General features: G+C 35.7%; 1 protein-coding gene across 2 annotated transcripts in view; it reads left to right on the forward strand.

Annotated features, from left to right (window-relative positions):
* The window catches only part of LOC106873920 (unconventional myosin heavy chain 6), a 543,260-nt gene that overhangs the window by 323,015 nt on the left and 196,829 nt on the right, over positions 1–23,416 (forward strand). The gene's annotated exons all lie outside the window — the stretch shown is intronic.

The raw sequence follows: 23,416 nt of genomic DNA on the forward strand, positions 1-23,416 counted from the left end.
TTCAAAGAGCAACACCATGTCTGATTATTATGTTTTTATGTACTTTTATACAGAATTTTCATGAAATTAGTCATTGATCTTATATCGAAATTTTAATATGATTTAGTCATTACAGTGTTGTAGTTATGTTGATATTGATACAACTTTAATATAGTTCTGATATTGTTGTCATATTCCCATATATTTAATATAGATATTATATGTTGAACATTGCTGCAGTTTTATTGTTGATTGTGTTATTGTTATTACACTGTAATAATTTTAAAGTAATGTCCCTTACATTATTAATGTTTTATTGATTATTGTAGTTGGTATGTACAGTTTATATAGTTTGGTAAAGGTATTTTATTATTGAAACATTTTTTGTATCTAGTTTTTTTTTTTATATATTATATATTATTGCACTTTGCTATGTTTGTTATACAATTGTATTAATGTAATTTTTTGATTGCTGTATTCTTATAATTTTAATATAGTTTGCTGCTAAACTGTTATACTTTAATATATTTTCATTTTCAATTATATATTAACACCTTTAATTAATTAAAAATTTAGAAAAAAAAATCTATGTTTTAAAAGCTTTCAGCTTTCTACTGAATAAAAGCTTTTTAACAACAGCAACAACAACAGCAAATATTACAAAAGCCTGTGTCCATACATTAGGCATGCAGTTTACATAATTATAATTATTACATATTCATGTATATTGTATGTATGTTGCAAGTGGATGTGTGTGTGTGTGTGTGTGCACGCACGCGTGTGTATTTGTGATTGTGTGTATTCAGCTGTGTGCATATGTGCATGTATATATATATATATATATGTATATATATATATATATATATATATATATGTATGTATATACATACATACCTTGTTCACACACAAATGCATTTTGCTATGAACATTGATTTTTCATATTTATGTGTACAAATATACCCGTGTGGGTATATTTCTGTGTGCATCTGTGTGAGTGCATGTTTGTGTGTGTAGACATAAATAGACAGATAGATAGATAGATACACACACACCTATAGTTTTGCACTTCTGTATTTTCATCCATAAACATATGTATGTACACAGAAATCCATATATATGCATTCATGTGAGTATAATATAGATTTTCTATGGCTCACATTTTTTCCCATTAATATAACCATATTCATTTTTTTAAATAGTATTTCGTGCACAGGGATATATGTATTAGTATATATATATATATATATATATATATATATATATATATATATATATATATATATATAATGTTTGTTTTTACATTATGATAGATATATGTATATAGATTTATATATATATATAGTAATGTTATGTTTTTACGTTATGTTTTTATGTTACATTAAACTGAAGGGCTTCTCAATACATTTGGTCCAGTTTAAATTTATTATTCTTTAACAAGAATAGTATTGACAGCAACTTCGAAGTTTCAGTCAGCTAAGCCATCTTCAGACAGTTTAGTGATGATTTAACCAGCCAAAGTTTCGAAGTCACTGGCAATATTATTCTCATTGGCATATATATATATATATATATATATATATATGGGAAGCATTCTGAATATGCAAATAGCACTTGCTTGACCTTCATACTGGTGAAAAGGGATAAACATCTCTCTGTTGTACATCAGCTAATGTTATATCACCTGAAGAAATAAATCCATGAAGATGATCTCCCCAGTGTTCGCGGATACTGTAGACTACACTAATCATTTCAAGAATATGAATTGTGACTCTTAACAGTCATGTGATTTGTGGAAATGCACATAACAATGCATTAAATGTTTATAAATTCCATCCAAGAATTATTATCATTATCATCATTATTATTATTATCATTATTATTATTATTATTATTATTATTATTATTATTATTATTATTATTATTATTATTATTATATATAACACATATTGGTTCATGGTATAATTCAACAAAGAGAGCACTCCATCTGGTGAGAGTCGATTATTTTTGTTTAAAGATCACAATACATATCTTTGGGTGTTGCTAACAATTTCATGTGTCTGGAAATCCAAACATATTCTTCAGGCATAGACCACTCTTTGTAATGAACTAAGAACTTTAAATATGGCGTGGGATACGAGAATACATGAAAAAACGTGGAAAAAATGGTAGCTTACAGAAAATCTTAAACTTCTAACCAGAAAATGAAACCAGGAGACCTGATGCAAATGTAAATTATGTATGAAATTTAAGTTAAATGTAAATTATGTAAGGAGAGCAAAAATGTATATGAAAAATAAATGTATAATATTAGGTAAAAATGTAAAGGTATAACTATAAGAAATGTCGGGTATGTAAAAATTTATAAATTCATAAAGGATAAAAAATAAAAAATAAACCTAAAGAAATACTAAATTAAGTGAGGAATATATATATTAAATTTTTAAATATACTCAAATACCCAAAATTTCAAGGAGTTCCTGCCTTAAAAACAGGAACTACACCACAGTTATTTTGTGTTCTTTGCTACATTGGTTTCTATTAACCCATTTATTCTATCCGAAGAATTTTTATTCATTAAGATAGAAGAAATACATATAATTAAATATATATATATATATATATATATATATATATATATATTTTACCATTTCGAGCGTGGCCGTTGCCAGTACCGCCTGACTGGCTCCCGTAGGATTTTCGAGCGAGATCGTTGCCAGTGCCCCTGGACTGGCTTGTGCGGGTGGCACATAAAAGACACCATTTCGAGCGTGGCCGTTTTCATGCGGGTGACACGTAAAAGCACCCACTACACTCTCTGAGTGGTTGGCGTTAGGAAGGGCATCCAGCTGTAGAAACTCTGCCAAATTAGACTGGAGCCTGGTGTTGCCATCCGGTTTCACCAGTCCTCAGTCAAATCGTCCAACCCATGCTAGCATGGAAAGCGGACGTTAAACGATGATGATGATGATGATGATGATGATGATGATGATATATATATATATATATATATATATATATATATAGATATATATATATATATAGTTGAAGAAAGATTAGAGAGCTATACAAATCAAATTTTTATATATAAAAGATGGAGGTGGAAATAGCACAGAAGTAAATCTAAGACATTTCAATGTAGAAAGAATTTAATAAAATGGTTTAAAAATTATATAAAGAAAATATAGAATATTACTGGTTTCAATGATGAATCTCATCTTATCAAATATTAGTAGAGATTTATAAAAATTTGAAGTAAAAACAGCTTATCTTCATGCTTTTGACCCCCAGACAGAAGATAAACTGCTTTTACTTCAAATTTTTATAAATTTCTACTAATATTTGATAAGATGAAATTCATCACTGAAACTGGTAATATTCTGTATTTTCTTTATATAATTTTAAAATCATTTTATTAAATTCTTTCTAAATTGAAATGACTTAGATTTACTTCTGTGCTATTTCTACCTCCATCTTTTATTTATATATATATATATATATATATATATATATCGTTTAACGTCTGCTTTCCATGCTAGCTAGGCGCAATATAATATCATAATGAAAAAACTTTATCTCATTACCAGTTGTGACTGAGGGCGCCAAAGCACCTAGTGATCCTAGAGATGCTCATGAGGCAGTTATCTCCCTGGTCAGTGTGTGTATATATTGCATGCTTCGTACAGCATTAAAAGTTTTCAACTCTTATTTTTTGCAAAATAGGTGCTTTGACATCCTCAGTTGCAATTAGTGACAATAAAATTTTTATTTTTCCTACACACACACACACACACACACACACACACACACACACACACACACACACACACACACACATTTGCTTAATGAGGGAGATGAAATATGGAAAATATGAGAATCTTTATTGATCACTACAATTGTTTTGACCCATTTAGCATCGATCCCTCATGGGTGGGATTCTGAACATCGGGTTTAGGTGTAACTCTCAGTGTAGATGTTTCTCCTCAGGTGATTTCAATAGGTATCTCATTAAAATAAACTCAGTTCGTATACAGATGTGGCAACTTAAGGTATACAGCTTCATTCTTATAGAAGATCCATAAACATATATCAAATACAAAAAGAAACAAATACACAATACAGCAAAAAAAGGATAAAAAATTTGTACTGAGTAATCCTTCAGTTTCATGTAAAACTGTTTTTACCATATCATAAAAACAAAATCTACTATATGTCTATATATATGAGTGTGTGTGTGTGTGTGTGTGTTTGATAGAACAATCATGAAAAATAGAACTCAATGCACGACTGTTTATACTTTTATATTTTAAATGGGTAGAAGTTGCAAAAGTAACTCAAGGGCCAAGAATTTTGTAATGACGCTTATCAGTTTAAGTGCTATGCACAAATCCCTCAGATGTGTGTGTGTGTGTGTGTGTGTGTGCATGTGTGTGTGTGCATGTGTGTTTACCCACACATACGTGAATAAGTAAAACAATATTATTAATTGCACACAGTATTGTCAAGATATAATCTTTCATCATCATCATCATCATCATCATCATCATCATCTTCATCACATTTATTTTAAAACACTGTGGTTGTGTAGTAAGTAATTTGCTTCCCAACCACATAGTTCTGGGTTCAGTCCCACTGTGTGGCACATTGGGCAAGTTGTCTTCCACTTTAGCCACAGGCTGACCAAAGCTATGTGTGTGGATATGGTAGACAGAAACTGAAAGTAGCCCCTCATATATTTATATATATATATATATTAGTCACAATGAGAATATTCAAACCTCTTATAGGGATATTTATACAAGATACACTGGTTTAATAGAAAGTGTAGTGGGTGCTTTTATGTGCCACCAGCATGAGGGCCAGTCACACGGTACTGGCAACGGCCTTGCTCGAAAAGGTGTTTTTTACGTGCCACCTGCACGGGAGCCAGTCCAGTGGCACTGGCAACGATTATTATTATTATTATTATTATTATTTTCATATACACTCAACAGATTAAACTGTTGGAAAAGAAAAGAATCCTAACATGGAGTTATAGCAAGTAACCTTAGATGCTAAGAACCCTCCTATTGGGTTACAGCAAGTAACCTTAGATGTCAAGAACCCTTCTAAGTATCATAGCTCTCCCTAATAACACTGTTTTCTGGAGCTGCTATTATTATTATTATTACTATCATCATCATCATCATCATCATCATCATCGTTATTGTTATTGTTGTTATTATTATTAAGGTATTGAGATTTTGTTTGATTCCCCATAAAATACTTCAGTTAATACATTTGTTCTTTTTCTCGTCAAATGAGCTGACAAAGTTCTTTATTCTATGCATTCACAAATACTAAACATTTTGTGATCGAGGGCTCCCTTTTGGCACGTATTTCCTAGGAAGAAAAACAAAAACATCGGTTGTAAAACCTGTTTAGTTTCTTATATTGTTCTTTCTTCTGCTTACTGTTGCTTGTTTTGTTGCTGTTATGGCTGCTGTTGTTATTATAATTTCATGGAACAGTGTTTGTTGAAATATTGAGACATGACACTTCTAAGATAATACATTGGGGATGGAATAGCAGCAGCAGCAGTAGTAGTAGTAGCATCATCATCATTATCACCATCATCATCATTAGCAGCAGCAGTAGTAATAATAGCATTTTAGTATAGAGTGATACAGTGCTGTAATGTGTGATGTATTGCAGTGGTGTGTGATATAGTGCTGTGGTATGTGACATAGTGCAATGTAGCAGTGCAGATCAGACTAAAAACTTCATTGTTTTAGATTTTTTGCTTTGCAGTTGAGTATCTTCCTGAGTCTGTTTCACTTTTCATCTTTTCATCCTTTATGAAATATTAATAACATATTGATTTTATCAACTTTACACTCAGCCAAACAGAGATTGGTATTGGGTTTAGGGGTGGGGGTGAAGAAGCACCATAAAATAGATTGAAACATTAAAGAAACAGATATTGAGCCAAATTTAAGGTACTTTGTTGAATTTTTTAGTAAAAGGTATGATGAATGTTAATTTCCAAAAGATAATAGGCAGAGACAGTTTTAGGATGTTTGAAATTTTGAAATTCCATTAACAAGTGGACACTGATATAAATTAGGAAATGGAACAATAAACCTTCTTTTACTGAATACAGAGCAACTGGAATTGGTTATTAAGTAGGGCGTGTCAGGTTAACTACAACCTAACAATTGATGAATAGCTAAAAGGATTGGTGTAGAGCAGAATTGAAAGAGTTATGAGAGAGATCCACTTTCATATTTTAAAATCTATTGAAGATGATGATGATGGCAAGGAGAAGTGATTTGTTTTCCCACCAAATTAATTCTATGAAGTCTGGGTAAATGGATCTAATATCAGGAAGTAATTCTGGTGAAGGTTAGATGAGCAGAAGTACCAAATGATTTGGATTATTTCATGGATGGTTCTCCAAGTATCACAACATGACAATTATTTAAATTTCTCGTATATGCCCCTTCCCACTTTTTGGTAAATCCCCACATTTTAAAGAAATTCTGATGTTATTAGTAGGGGTTAAAAGCAAAATGTCTGTCAGTATCTGACAAGTTCTTGTATACTCTGAGTTCAAATCCTGCAACACTCAACATTGCTTTTCTCTGTTTAAAGTTAAAATGTAATCCAGTCAGTCAGTTGGGGTTTACTGAAATCCAGGAGAAGCAAATGAAAAAGAAATTTTAATAAAATGATTCTTGAACATTAGGATTCTATTATCACAAGATTGTTCCAAATTCCATCAAAATGGTAATAAATCAAAGATTTGTCATTAGAGCTGACGTGGAGATAGTGGATCTTATACATTCTTGTTGTTGTTGTTGTTTAATCCTAAATTCTTCCTGATTAAGCAGTCTTAAGACGAAATATATTCTTACCATGACCATCCATCTTTTATTTAAACACTATCCATGTACCTTATTTTAAGATGAGAGTGTGATTTCAAAAATATTTGGCTGCTATATACAGTAGGTCAAGTCACCATGTGGAGGTTCCCTTGTTTGTTCAAAGCTGATACTGATGATTATTATAAAATGTAAATATCAAGTTAAGTCTGTGATCCAGTTTCAATTTCTAGTTTCAACTCTCTTTTCTAGCTTGATATATTTGAGGCAAACTTAAATATTTTGGACCTGTATGCCCTCAAAGTACTCATTATTTCTGAGATTAGTTTTACCAAAGTTAATTAGATAAATCAGATGGCAGTGAAACATGGGCTGTGACTGCTGAGGACATGCGTGTGCATACACAACAGAGTGTAAGTGTCCTGAGAGAAAAGTTGGACTTAAGAAGCATCAGATGTGGTGTGCAAGAGAGACGACTGCGCTGGTATGGTCATGGGTTGTGAATGGATGAGGACAGCTGTGTGGAAAAGTGCCACACCCTAGCAGTTGAGGGAACCTGTGGAAGAGGTAGACCCAAGAAGACCTGGGATGAGGTGGTGAAGCATGACCTTCGAACATTGGGCCTCACCGAGGCAATGACTAGTGACCAAGACCGTTGGAGATATGCTGTGGTTAAGAAGACCTGACAAGCCAAGTGAGACCATAACCTGTGGCCTATGCCAGTGTTGTATAACCAGCCCACTTATGAGTACTCTTCATTCATTGGACAATAAACTTTGCTTGCGAAGACCTGTTGAGGCAAGTGAAATCAAAATCAAAATTGCTGACGTGGCCGATGACAGTACTGCTTGATTGGCACTCATGCCAGTGGAACGTTAAAAGCACCATCTGAGCATGACCGTTGCCAGGGCTGCTGACTTGCTCCCATGCCAGTGGCACATTAAAAGCACCATTCAAGCGTGATCGTTGCCAGCATCGCCTTACTGGCACATGTGCCGGTAATACATGAAAAATAACATTTGAGCATGGTCGTTTCCAGTGCTGCTGGGCTGGCTTCCATCCAGGTGGCACATGAAATACACCTTTTGAGCATGGTCATTGCCAGTACCGCCTGACTGGCCATCATGCCAGTGGCACATAAAAGCACACACTACACTCTCAGAGTGGTTGGCGTTAGGAAGGGTATCCAGCTGTAGAAACTTTGCCAGATCAGATTGGAGCCTGGTGCAGCCTTCTGACTTGCCAGTCCTCAGTCAAACCATCCAACCCATGCCTGCATGGAAAGCGGACGTTAAACAATGATGATGAGATTATTAATTCAGAGATGATTTTATTTTCTGATGCTACATTTCTGTAGAATTTTTAAGTATTCATAAGGTTGTGTGGATATGATACTGAACTTCCAACTAAAAGGTCTTACATTCAAATCTAGGGTTTGATACTCTGTCTGTTACAACAACGAGTGTGCCAGTTGATTTGATCAACAGAACAGTTTGCTTGTGAAATTAATGTGTAAGTGGCTGAACACTACACAGACATGCAAATCATTAATGTAGGTCTCAAGAAGATTCAGCAGGATACCATGTGACAAGACTGGCACTTTGAATTACAGGTACAACTCATAATTGCCAGCTGAGTGGATTAGAGCAATGAGAAATGAAGTTTCTTTCTCAAGGATGCAACATGCCACCAGGAATCGAATTCATGACCTTATGACTTTGAGGTGAATACCCTAACCACTAAGTCTTCACTGTTAAATAATAGAATTGAGTGAAAGGTCAAGAAGTCCGATCATGAGATTTTGGATGTTATATGCTAAGATGGTGACTGCTCTAGCATTTATGATGGTGGTGCATAATTCATGTGGGAAATCTGGTTTTATTTTATAACAAATTCAAATCCTAACATTGAAATTATACTCTAAATATTATTTAAACTGTCTGTTCTTTATTTGGTAGTAGCAAACAAATGCTACTCTTTTAATGGGGTTAAGGTTTTATATGTGGAGGCGCAATGGCCCAGTGGTTAGGGCAGCTGACTCGCGGTCATAGGATCGTGGTTTCGATTCCCAGACCGAGCGTTGTGAATGTTTATTGAGTGAAAACACCTAAAGCTCCACTATGCTCCAGCAGGGGATGGTGGCGAACCCTGCTGTACTCTTTCACCACAACTTTCTCTCACTCTTACTTCCTGTTTCTGTTGTGCCTGTAGTTCAAAGGGTCAGCCTTGTCACACTGTGTCACGCTGAATATCCCCGAGAACTACATTAATGGTACACGTGTCTGTGGAGTGCTCGGCCACTTGCACGTTAATTTCATGAGCAGGCTGTTCCGTTGATCGGATCAACTGGAACCCTCGACGTCGTAACCGACTGAGTGCCAACAATTATTTTACAGTTTGTCTGAGTTTATCAGTTAAATGACTGGACCTTAGATGTAACAGTACCATATTGGATGGGTGGGGAGATATAAATTGTTGACCCATCTGTGATCCACAGAAAAACATTGTACCATTATGCAAATATCTTTTTTGATAAAAATGGTCTATAAGAAGAGAAAAACGAGTTTGGTATGATTGGAAAAGAATTCTGTTAAGTATACATAACCAGGATTTCAGGAGACTGTTGTTTAGTTTTGTCTTCAGAATAAAAGAAATAGAGATAAGGGGTAAAAAAAAAATGACCTGATGATGAACAAATGAGCAAAAAGTGACAAACTGTTGAAGTCAGAGAGCAGATTTTGGAAGCAAGAAATTTAGTATTGATAGAAACTGATTTATTGGAAAGAAATATTGGCTATGAGAAACATTGATGCATTCGAGGTTCCATTCAGAGCTGCAGCTTATTTGTGAGGAATTTTATAAAAGTGATGTGACAAATTAAGTTTTAATTAAGGTTTAATTTTGTAAATACATTTCATTGTAACTGTCCTTCATAAATGGATGCCAGTATTATTAACAAATATCTCCTGAATTACATTAGATTTTTTTTTTTTTTTACCATTTTATAAAAGATTTACCATATATCTTTTTTAGTTTTAGCCTGCTTAAACATAGTATGTATAACATTTATTCATTTTTACCTAGAGTGTAGTGATGTTCATGCTTTTGTAAAAAATTTAGTGGCATTAGTGAAAAGTTCAATAGCTTCAACTAAGAATCGAACCTATGTACATGTGGATTGAACTTATTTGCAATTTACTTCTTATTTTATGGCACCAGCTAGCATCACAAATTCATGTAAATCTTTTACAATTAACAACCAGAAACATACAGAGTTTCCTGTAAAACTTTTTTCCTCACTTTTTGTAGTTGTTTTTTTTTCCCCCTAGATAGTGAAGTTTATTTATTTATTTTTTGTTGCTCTTATTAAGTTTTTTTCCTGTTAAATCTTGCTTTACAATTCTATTCCAAATATTATTGAATGATTGAATAATCATTTTGAAATTAATTAGAAAGGATAGAATTTGTGTTATTTTATTAAATGTTATTTCTCTATTTTTTTTTTTCTCGAAGCTTTATGATAATTTCTACAGGAGTTGCATTGATTTTTGACAATGTCGATCTTCAAAGAAATAGCTTAGGTTATTTCTGATTTTGTTTGGCTTCCTTGTTAATGAATTCTATTTCAGTTTTTGCATCACATCTTTACAATACTCACTGTTATTCAGTTATATTGAACCATTGAGAGATGAATCAGCACCGAATCTGCATTCAAAGTGCCTTCCTCTGAAGGAGGACATTCGTTAATGTGGTAGTTGGGGGTGGCGGGGGAGGGGAGTGATATTAGTATCAATGATGGTATTGGTGGTGGCAGTGGTGGTGCTGATGATGGTGTTAGTGTTATTGGCAGTGGTACTACAGCTGCCACTTATAATACTGATGCTAACGACCGATGATAGTGAGAAGAAACTCACCAATAAGCTAAATTGATCTCATATTCTACAATTTATTACTAGCTTTTTCTTACATCAGTGAAGACTGGGTTTTTGGATTCCCTTGTGCTACATTCTTGACAATAACATATGTTAATTCTCTGCTACTGATTTTTTTTGTTGTTTTTGTTTTTCATTTACATGTACTATAGTAGACTTCTACAAGATTATGTAGAAGAAATTGTCAGTGAGAAGTGTCCGACTATGTCCACTAATCAATAGCCAAAGGAAAACCATTGTCAAGACCCATTGGAAAAGATCTCGATATCATTACAGTCGGACTAATTAGGGTCAATTCTAAATTTGACAACGAAGACTTTCTCAAACATTATTATTATTATTATTATTATTATTATTATTATTATTATTATTATTATTATTATTATTATAAAACTGTTATTAGGATGTTGTTATCTATGACAACCAGTTCATCAATAAAGCTCATCTTTTTTTATTAATTTCTTATTCAGTATGTCGTCAGTCTGCTAAATGATTTGCATCTTATAATGAATGACTTCATAGCTTTGACAATTTGATAAATAATTCCACTTCATGATGTGTCTCCTTCAAGAATAATCATTAGGAGGGGACACACACAAGCACATGCATACACACACACACACATGCACACACATATGTATGTCTCTCCCTCTGTCTCTCTCTTTCTCTATATATTTATATATATATATATATATATATATATATATATATATATGGATGCATATATGTACATATATATATATATATATGTATATATCATCATCTGTTGCCATCCGGTTTCACCAGTCCTCAGTCAAATCGTCCAACCCATGCTAGCATGGAAAGCGGACGTTAAACGATGATGAATATATATACATATATGCTGGTGCCACATAAAAGGCACCCACTACACTCTGTGAAGTGAGTGGCATTAAGAAAGGCATCCAGCCATGGAAAATTGACTTCAATGATGATGATATAGACCAACGCCCCAACCCACAACCCGACACCTCCACACTCATTCGTCTGGCCGAACTTGTCCTATCTCTCAACTGCTTCTCGTTCGCGGGAGATATCTACCAGCAGTTCTCGGGAGTGGCCATGGGGACGAGAATGGGCCCCAACTACGCGAACCTCTTCGTTGGTTATGTTGAGGCCCAAATATTCTCCAGTTTCACTGGTCCCACTCCCGAACTATACGGTCGGTATATCGACGACTGTATCGGTGCCACCTCTCTCTCCCGCGAACATCTTGACTCGTTCCTCTCTTTCGTTCAATTATTCCATCCTGCCCTCCACTTCTCCTGTACTGTCTCTGACACCTCTGTCCCCTTTCTCGACATTTCAGTCAGCATCCTCCACTCCGCCCTTAGCACCTCCATCCACTACAAACACACAGACTCACACTCCTATCTCAACTTCTCCTCCTCCCACCCTAGACACACAAAACTTTCCATCCCCTATTCCCAATTCCTCTGTCTACGCAGACTTTGTAGCGACAGCCATGACTTTGAGACTCAGTCTCAACTCATGGCTCACCACTTTAGCCTGCGTGGATATCCACCCACCACCATCCACACCGCCCTTGCCAGAGCACGTTCTGTGGACCGTGCATCTGCTCTCTCCCCCCGAACCCGCCCTGCCGTTTCCCGCCTCCCTTTTCCCCTCACCTACCATCCCACCACCCTACCCCTCCAACGCTCCATTCTCCGAGCTTTTCGGCGCCTCCAGTCCGACCCCTCCACCTCCCACATCTTCCCTAATCGACCCCTCCCCTCCTTCAAACGAGCCCACAACCTCTTGGTCCACAGCTTCTTCCCCAACCCAACCTCCCAACCTGGCTCGTTCCCCTGCTCCCGCCCACGCTGCCGCACTTGCCCTTACCTCTCCAACACCACCCTCCTCACCAGCACCCATCACCGACCCTATCGCATCACCGACTCCTTCACCTGCACGTCTACCAACATCATATATTGCCTCTCCTGCTCTCTCTGCCAATCCCTGTACATCGGACAAACGGGGCGCCGCCTGGCCGACCGATTCGCGGAACACCTCCGAGATATCAACGTCGGCAATGACACCCCGGTGTCATGCCACTTCCGTTCTGCCGGCCACTCCTTGCGGCAACACCTGTCTGTGTTTGGATTGTCCATGCACAGGGGCCATCCGGACTCCCGTTTGCGCCGTGAACAGGGATTAATCTTCTATCTTCGCTCCTTTGCGCCACATGGGCTCAACTCCCCTCCACTCTTCATCTAACCCCCTCCTCCTGTCTCTCTCCCCCACCCTCCCTCCTACCACCCATCTCTCCCCTCCCCCACCTCCTGCTCCGACTCCTACTTCTTTGTATGTCTCTTCACCTCTCATCATACTTCTCTCCACTCCCACTTCTCTTCACCCCTACTCTTTCTCTCCTCTCTCTTACTCTCTCTCACTCTCTTCTCTCGTACTCCCCCCTCTCTCACTCTTACTCTCTACACTCTTACTCTCTACACTCTTACTCTCTTCCTCTCTTTCTCTTCCTCTCTTCCTCTCTTTCTCCCCCCATACCCACCTTCCCCTCTTTCTCCCCCCATACCCACCTTCCCCCTCTCTCCATCCCCCTTCCCTCTCTTATACCCACCCTCTCTCCTCTCTTCCTCTCCCCTCCCATACCCATCTTCCCCCTCTCTTACATCCACCTTCCCCTTCTCCCTCCTCGTCAACACCCCCTCATAAGCTCATCCCACCACACCCCAACACACTCCTACTCTACCTTCCCACTCCACCCCATCCAATTCCTTACACCCACCACCCACCCCTACCCACATACCCCACCCTACCCACAGACCACCCATGCCTTCCCCACCTCCCAACACCCTCACATCACACCACACCAATACCCTAGCATCACACCATGCACACCACACCAATACCCTCGCATCACACCACGCACACACTACAACTGACCAACTACTTTCTCCCTTTCTCCCTTCCCCCATTTTCACACTACATACGTCAAGATCACCAGCAGTCTACCTCCCACACACAGCCCCTTGTTCCCGATCACCGTTTGTTATCTCCCGCTTTCTTAGCTCTCCTGAAATAAGAATTTCTAACTTCCGGTCAGCCATTGTTATGATCGGCCATTATTATGATTGACCGTTGACTGAACACTATTCAATTTTTTTTCTCCGTGTTTTTCTCCTTGTCTCCGTATTCTTTCTGTTGAAGAGCGTAGCTCGAAACGTCAAAGACTTTCCGTATTCCCGAGCGTCATACTAATATATACTTTTGTTATTTACACCACCTGTCCTCGTCTGTTGTTATTTTTTGTATATTCTCCCATATATATATATATATATATATATATATATATATATATATATATATATATATATATATATATTTATATATATGTGTGTATGATGGTTTGTTGCCAACTTAATGTGGCAGTTCCAGGAAAGGGAAGAATGCTACTGCTATTTAGTCCCAGGATACACCGTTTCCAGTTGGCTATGTGACACAAGTGTTCTTTGTCCTTAAGTTTTCAAACAGGAGATAAGCAACTCCACTCAGCAAAGCCACTATCCAGAGACTAGTTTCAGAGTCATTGATCTTCATCACTCTGGAATAGCTAGGCTTGCAAGCTATCAATGCTTATTCACCTTTGAAAACTTATAGAATTTCAAGTGAAATAAATTCACTGATTAGTAGATCAGTAAATTTATTTCCTGGGGCTAAATAGCAATAGCATTCTTCCCTTTCCTGGGACTGCCACATTAAGTTGGCAACAAACCATCACTTTATTGTGCTGCTACTATATAAGTCTCTTTGAGAGATTTAGAAATGCAATATTTCTAATTTTGTAGATCAGTGAATTTATTTCACTTGAAATTCTATATTTGGAGCATATTTTGAAAAGAACATGACTTTTATGCAAAGGAAATGATCCTACACAAACCGAAGTTTAAGTTCAGCAAATTTCTTGAAATTTGCTGAACCTTTGTAAGATTTAATAGAATTTTTATGGGTTCTGTTTTTTTGGGGGTCACCCTGTACTTATACATACATACATACATATATATATATATATACATACCCTGTTGATGTTGTTGAAATTCCAATGAAGGAGCCTTGAATCTAGGTGAGAAACTGGCTCTTTCTCTATTGGCAAGAGATCTTGAAATAAAACTGAAGAATGACATACATATATACATACGTACATACATATGTGCATTCGTACATCCATCCATCCATCCATCCATACATACATACATACATACATACATACATACATACATACATACATATGTTCAAGTAAATAGGATTCCTGTAAATATCCTTATGCCACAGCAATACAAGTGTGTTAACTGCAGCTCTACACTTCATCAGAAATTTCTTCCAGTCTTGTCCCAAAATGAAGGTGTTGGTGGTAGTGGTGAGGGTGTTACGGGGTGGAGTGGAGTTTGGCTTCTCTCACAAATATTTTCATCTATTGTTTTACTCTCTGATACAAATCTGCTATTTTTTTTTTACTCGGGAACTTTGACATGATGTTGATATGTTTGCACTAAGTAAATGAAAAAGACATTTATCCATGAATAACAGGGAAATGGGGAAGTATTTGTTATGCAAATGAGAAACAAGCACTACAAATCATAGTAGAATACTAATGAACCAAACATAATATTTCCAAAGAACACTGCTATTTATTCTCCAGTTTTGTAAGCCAAACCACATAGAATCATCTTGCCCTAAAGACATACTAGTTACTCATCGTCATCATCATTGTGTCAGGCCCATTGCCACTGTTACCATCCCTTCTATTTGTGTCATTGCTGAAATAAGTTGTTGCATATTATCAACGTAATATTTTGAACTGTGTTGAAATAATGTAGTTTTCCACCTCTTGTTTGTAAGCTATGAGTGACAGAAGTCATATTAGGGTATATTGTTCTGATCGTCTGACAGCTGCCAGTTAAATGCCTTACAAAATGGTTAAGGAAATAAAAAATTTGTTGGAGTGGAGAAAAAGTTGGTCGATAATATTTAATCTACAACATTCGAAAAATACAGTACAAAATGGCCATTGAATATTGCAACACTGCTTTAAGATTTACCATAATAATATTCTATTATTATAATCATATGGTATTTCTATTATCCTCATTGTCACCGTGGTATTAAGCTTTTCTTATTCAGCATCTTAAACTTTACATTGAATAGTGATATTGTTGTAAGACTCTTAGATAGAATTAGTGCTGTAAGGAAAATAAAATCATGTGATGAAACAGCAATGGTGAAATATTTCTCTTCGATGAATTGGTGGAATGGTAGCGAAGCTATGGTAACAAGCCAAACCTGTGATACCTGAAAAATTCCTATTCAGTCATTCCCCTTTACCTGTGATTTCAGTCCATATTCAAAAACATGTAGAATGTTGGGCTCTACCAGACTTGTCAATAAAATACTTTAAAAAAATGGAATGTTGCAAAGAAACCCTAACATCATAACAGGAATTATATATTTCCAACTCTCAGAAATGGTCTAAGAATTTCTCAGCCTTTTTTGTCTGTGGATCCCCTTGATTCTTGTTTCACTTGGATGAACCTTCATAATCATTTGATGTTTAAATGAGGATATTGTACTTTTATTATTAACCCTTTAGTATCTAAACCAGCCATATCCGACCAAAGTATTCTACCTGTTTTATGTTCAAACTGTCATTAGGCCACACCCTACACTATTCAAATAGGCCTTACCCTACACTGTTCATATAGGCCTTACCTGACACTGTCATTAGGCCTTACCCTTCACTGTTCAAATAGGCCTTACCCTACACTGTCTTTAGGCCTTACCCTACACTGTCTTTAGGCCTTACCCTACACTGTTACACTTAACCTACAATTTCAGTTGGTTAGCGTGCCAGTCTAGTAAACTGGAGGTCGGCAGTTCGACTCTATAGAATCTTAATTATTAAGTCAATTTTACTGCATTGTTTTAGGTGTAGGAGTGGCTGTGTGGTAAGTAGCTTGCTTACGAACCGCATGGTTCCGGGTTCAGTCCCACTGCTTGGTACCTTGGGCAAGTGTCTTCTACTATAGCCTCGGGCTGACCAAAACCTTGTGAGTGGATTTGGTAGACAGAAACTAAAAGAAGCCCATCGTATGTATGTATATGTTTATATGTAAGTGTGTGTATATGTTTGTGTGTCTGTGTTTGCCCCCCCCCCCCCCACACACATCACTTGACAACCAATGTTGGTGTGTCTACGTCCCTGTAACTTAGTGGTTCGGCAAAAGAGACCGATAGAATAAGTACTAGGCTTGCAAAGAATAAGTGCTGGGTTCGATTTGCTCGACTAAAGGCAGTGCTCCAGCATGGCCACAGTCAAATGACTGAAACAAGTAAAAGAGTAAAAGAGTCACATCATAAAAATCTTGAAGCTACAAGATAATTGATGTTTTAATTCAAATCACTGTGAATAAATAAGCATTACATATGACAATAATCTAAACACTAAAGGGTTAAATATTATTAGGAATTATATTAAAAAAAGTGGTAAAATATTTTTGTGTATTGTAGAAGTATAAGAAATTTATTGCACATAAATTTCAAAGACAAAATCTTATATGGCCCCCCGTTGAAAACCATTGGTCTAGATGAACAAATAATTTTAGTTTAATCATAACTGTCAGCAGAGAGAGACTTAGACCCTATAAACAGTGTTCTCTTCACTGAGGATTCGGCTGGATTGACAGCTTGTGTTGGTCAGCCACATGCCATGGCAAATGAAGAGGTATCTCTCAGAGATGGAAACTAATCAAGACTCTACTTGATAGCTTGCCTGGGAAGACCCAGGAATATACTGACAAATAATGAAAGTAACAATGCACTGCAATGGCACATGTCCCCATTTCCTGACCTGACCATTATTGTCATTTAAAATTTTTCTTTTTCTTGTACATCCACAGAGTCTTGTGATCATTCTCAAATGTTTGGAGAATTATATTTGCTTAATGTTTTATGATAAACTATTTCCCACTATTGATTATAATAATCCACTAAAAATGACTGATGTATGTGATTATATCTCCAACAAAGAATATCAAACACATCAGTTATTTAAATATAATTCCAGTGTCTGGAATCTGGCTTTATATGACATGTTTAAGTATGAAGTGTTTGTTTGTATGAAATATGAATGTCTGTTGTTATCTATTGTTCTGTGTCTGATATATTTTAATGTGAGATGACTGGTTTATTGAATTGAGGCTCTCTGAAGCCTGATTCAATGATTGGCTGCCAGATTCTTGTCAGAAATAAAACTGGAATGTCAGCAAACCAAGATGCACTTTATGAAACTCTACTTTTCATAACCAAACCAAAAGTATGTTTCACAGTGTGATCTTTCTATATTTATTATTTTTCACACGTTTTACTATATTTATTAACATAATTTATGGTCGCAAATGTTGTTAAACACATGACTTGGCTAATTTTGAAGTACCCTATTGTTGAATCAATAGAATGCCTCCTAACTAGATAAGAAGTTGCCAGTATTTATCTTTCAACTGGTGTCATTTTGTGCCATTAATAATGACACTTAACTCTAATTTATTTGTTCAGGCTGTAAGTAGGTACCACAAGCTGGTATTGACTCACACTTGTTAACAGCAACTGAAATGTAAACATAGTAATTTGTTGGCTTGAAGTGGTGAGTACAATTCCTTCTCTGAGAGAGATCCCTTGTGATAAACTGTCATCCTATCCCAGAGAAGATTCATCTTTCATCTACTTCACATCACAAAACCCCAATAAATAAAATAAAATAAGCAAGTACAGGTCATGTAGACTGTGGATTTCCATGAAGTATGCAGGCACATATTTTATCTTCTACAATAATGTTTAGCACATCATAATGTTCAACAATCTGCTTTCAGCATTCATAATATCCCCTTGATTAACTTGTTGTATGTGAATTTCAACTTCTTAATCCAAAAAAGCAAATTTACTGTTGCTAATGGCAAGGAAGAGTTTTGCAGTTAAACAGCTCCACAGGAACTAATGGTTAAAGTTCGTGTGACTGGTTGAGTATAAGTTTAATATCACACACTCTTTACATTTCTATCTTTTATCACAGAGCATATAAAAATAATACTAGCAGCACCACTGCTGTCATTAACAACAATAACAGGTAGCACTTGGCAGGTAAATGAAATATAACCATGTTAATGGAACCAAACTGCCATTAAAAAGGTTCCATCTCTACCATTTATGTAGACTCTTAACAGCCTATCATTAAAGCGTTGCAATGTATCCAACCTACTCACATGTCCCCAATGATGGGACACACTTAAATATGTTTAGTCATTTTCTTTTTCTCTTTCTGTTATTGTTCTGACATCTCTGGAAAATAAAATCTCTTTCTCAAAAGTAAGCTTGAATTTTTCTCATAAATTACATCAGTAGAGAAATATTCTCATTTCTCTGCTTCGATAATTCTCTTGTATTTAGCTGTAATGTATATATATATAGATATGTGTAATATATATATATATATATATATACACCATATATATATATATATATATATATATATATATATATATATGGTGTATAATGTGTAGATTCTGTATGTGTGTTTTATATATTCAATACGTGTAATGTGTGTGTGTGTGTGTGCACGCATATATATATATATATATATATATATCTGAGATGTATATATTCAATACGTTTGATGTATATACTCAGTATGTCACTATGTAGTAACATGATATGCCATGGAATACATACGTACTCATTCTTGAATGGTGCTGTGTGCACCCATAAATTCATGTGTACATGCAAATGTTCTCATAAATGCACCTACACACACACACACACACACAACACACACTCATATATATATATATATATATATATATATATATATATATATATATATAGACATATACACATATACACACACACACAACATGAACATACCAGAAAAATGTAGTAAATGCTTTGAGAGAACTGTGTGACAACTTAGTACAGATGTGTATAATTAACCTCACTTTATACATGATGCAAATCTATACAATTAAATAGTGTGTGTGTGTGTGTGTGTGTGTATGTGTGTTTTGATTCCATCTGTGTGCAGCCTCACTAAGCATATTGGACATAAACAGTCTTAGGATTATGTCGTTAGACAATGTGTGCAAAAGTGTTATTCCTTGCGCATGATGTTCAGAACATTGTTCCAAATCCTGTGTGCAGGATGTGGATGAGATTTAAAGATTAGATGGCTGCACCATGAAGATGAGCCTTCTTGGAAAGGAAAAACATGGAGAAAGTTATGATAACTCGCTAAATGTACTGGTTAAATATCATTAGGGAGATAGATAATCTTAGTGGATTTGAGAGAGGTTTTAATGATTACAGTTTAGATTTTATTTAGAGAAGCTTCTATCTTTGTTGGTTCCAAAAAATTTTCTCTCATTCTATTAATTGCAAACGGTATAAAATGTGTATTACATATATGTGTCTGTCTGTGTGTGCGTGTGTGTGTGTGTGGGGAGGGTCTGTAAAGTGGCTGGCATTAGGAAAGGCACCCAACTGTAGTAACTGTGCCAAAGCAGACAATGGGGCTTGGCACAGTTTTCTGACTTGCCAGCTCCTGTCAAACCATCCAACCCATGCTAGCATGGGAAATGGATGTTAAATGATGATGATGATGATGATGATGATGACAACAATGACTATGATACGTACATGCATGCATGTGTGTGTATGTGAGGAATCCCTGAAAGGGATACACACACACACACACACACACACACATATATGTATATATATATATATATATATATATATATATATATATATATATATATATATATACTTCATATCAGAGGAATGTGGACATTGAAGACCAGAAGTCTCCAGTAATTAGAGATTAAAATGAATTTGATTTGTTGAATATGCAATACATTATGCGATGAAAAGGGCTGAGCATCAAAGGGATTGATTGGTAAATAAGAGAAGAATTGATTGCAATGGTATGAAGATCTAATATGAACAGATGAGGCCATCCAGAGGGTATAAAGATGAGGAAAGCAGCAATGATTTTAGGGAGACTAGAGATTTGGGAGTATATGCTTAAATCAGATGAAATGGAATAACAGTTAAGTGAAGAACAAGAACAGATGTTGCAATACTTATCCATTTGATAGCAGGAAGAAGAATTCACTATTTGAATAATGTTATTGTTGTTGTTGTTGTTGTTAGTGATGGTGACGGCAATGATGATGATGATGGTGATGACACATGCCTAAACTTACACACATTCACACACGTGCTTAAACACAAGCACACACTCACACATATGATTAAACACACACACACACACACACGTATATGAGGGGGTTGCTGAGCAGTTTCTAGCTTTAAAGGCATCACAAAAGGCCTGGTTGGAGGCCCAACCTTCCAACTTCTTTTTACAGGGTTTGGAACTGCTGCAATAAGTGTAAATCTGAGAGGGGAATATGTAGAATAAAATCATAATTAACTGATCTTCCTGTATTTCTTTTACCCAAAGCCAGGAACTTTTCAGTACTCCCTTGTATATATCATGTCATGTGATCATGTGACTGACCAGGATATCAGATGCTGTTACACATCACTGGTCACAATGTGCTTTTGCATTGTTTTAGCCTTCAAAGGACACCATCCTGCTGGCTAGGCAAGCAAGCCAACATTCCCCGCTGATTGAAAGGGAGACCGGAGCAATGTGAAATGAAGTGTTTTGCTCAAGAATACAACACACTGCCTGGTCTGGGAATTGAACCCATGATCTAGCAATCGTGAGTGCAACATGCCTAACCACTAGGCCACATACTTTCACCTTAAGAGAGAGTTTGGTCTTTTAGTTTTCAAGGTTGTTGCCATTATTGCCAATATAGATGTTGTTTATAGATATCTATTTAAAGGAAGATTAAGTAAAGGCTGCCACCCTATTCTTTATTACTTTCATTATTGTCAATTTATCAGAGATCTTTTACCACAGTTTCTCCAGCTCTAACTTTAAAATGTCACCACATCCATGCACTAAGTGTTCTTTGAAAGCCTACATTCCTTGATTCTTGTTTGGACTATGTTGCCATCATCACAGCACAATACAACACTATACAGCTATTGTATGCCTCTCTAACATTTTTTTGTTCAAATTTTACCTTAGTTATTCCATTATTTACAATATGCCTATAATTGCATGTCTCACTTTCTTCTTTACTTGAAATATAAAGCCAATAATTGATCCATTTGAGCAAAACCTTTCACGTGTGAAAGATTCAATGTTGTTCATTGATAAGGCTTACTGCCTGAAACGAACAAAAGCTGAGTGTTGTAATTCACTTAGTTGTCAATGAATGTGTGTTCGAAACAGTGAAACACATTTGTTGCTACTGGCTTTATACTGGCTTTACACTGTTGTTTAAATGCATTGGTGTTCATAATTTCTAAATCTTATTCTGAAATATTGTTTGTCATATTTACTAGTCTCAGGGAGAAGGATATTACTCTGTGTGCTGGCACTTCCTATATTTTTACAGACTGGATTAGTTTCAATTTAAATTCTTGGATCAGGGAAATATCAAACATGAAGAGAATTCTAGAAAAATATGTTTATCATAAGGAAGGGAACAAATGCAGTTTTGTACTCAATTTAATCAAACATGATCAATGAGAAAACTTACAATTGATTAACAGGCGAATTATGTCACATAATTAATACAAAGACAACTGTTTGAACAGTTACATTTTTTTATTCCATTCTACACGAACAATAATGTCCAAACATACTAAAAATAAATTTTTATTACAATTTTCTAAGATCTTCACTGTCCCTTACAACTTCAATCTTAGAACAGATCATTTCATTTTTTTCTATGCAAATGAATATACACTTTAATCTTTTCTAAATCCCACAGATTTCGTTAGTTTTATTTAGCTAAAACAACTATCATGTGATCATTGCCAGAAAAGGAGTATTTATGAAATAGAATTTTCACCTAATTGCTGAGGTTGATGGCCAAGTGAGAGGTATAGAAGTTCAGCATTCCATGGAAGTACAGGTTCATTACATTTAAAAAAAAATATATTAGAGTAACATGGGTTGTTGAGAATGGTAAAAAGAAAAGAAAATTTAAAGTGAGGGAAGTGGGAGATTTAGCTGTAAGGTTTTCAGGTTAGTAAGAGCTAGTAGGTAGAAACAAGATCGAAGTAGAGACATCCTCTGTTTTGATCATGATCATAGCTTTTAATATTGATTTCTCATATTGATACATGACTGCAAACTTTCAGGAGAGGATACTCTCAATTGGATTGACCTAGTAGAGTGAGGGCATTGCTTTTTAGCCTCGTTTGTTGACATTTTAATTTCTCTAATAATTCTGTTATCAAAGTGTCACTTATATGTATATATGTCTGTATGTATGTATAGATAGATAGATAGATACATACATACATACATACATGTGTATACATACATACATACATACATGCATACATATGTATGAATGTATATATATATATATATGTATATACGTTGAAGTAAATGTTTATAACAAAATATTGCATGGAGAATTTTTTTCTCTGAAGTCCATTGTGTGGCATCTAAAGACTTGTGTGTCACAAATG

The sequence above is a fragment of the Octopus bimaculoides genome, chromosome 11 (genome assembly GCF_046866305.1).
Source record: "Octopus bimaculoides isolate indiv1 chromosome 11, ASM4686630v1, whole genome shotgun sequence".
NCBI lineage: Eukaryota > Metazoa > Mollusca > Cephalopoda > Octopoda > Octopodidae > Octopus > Octopus bimaculoides.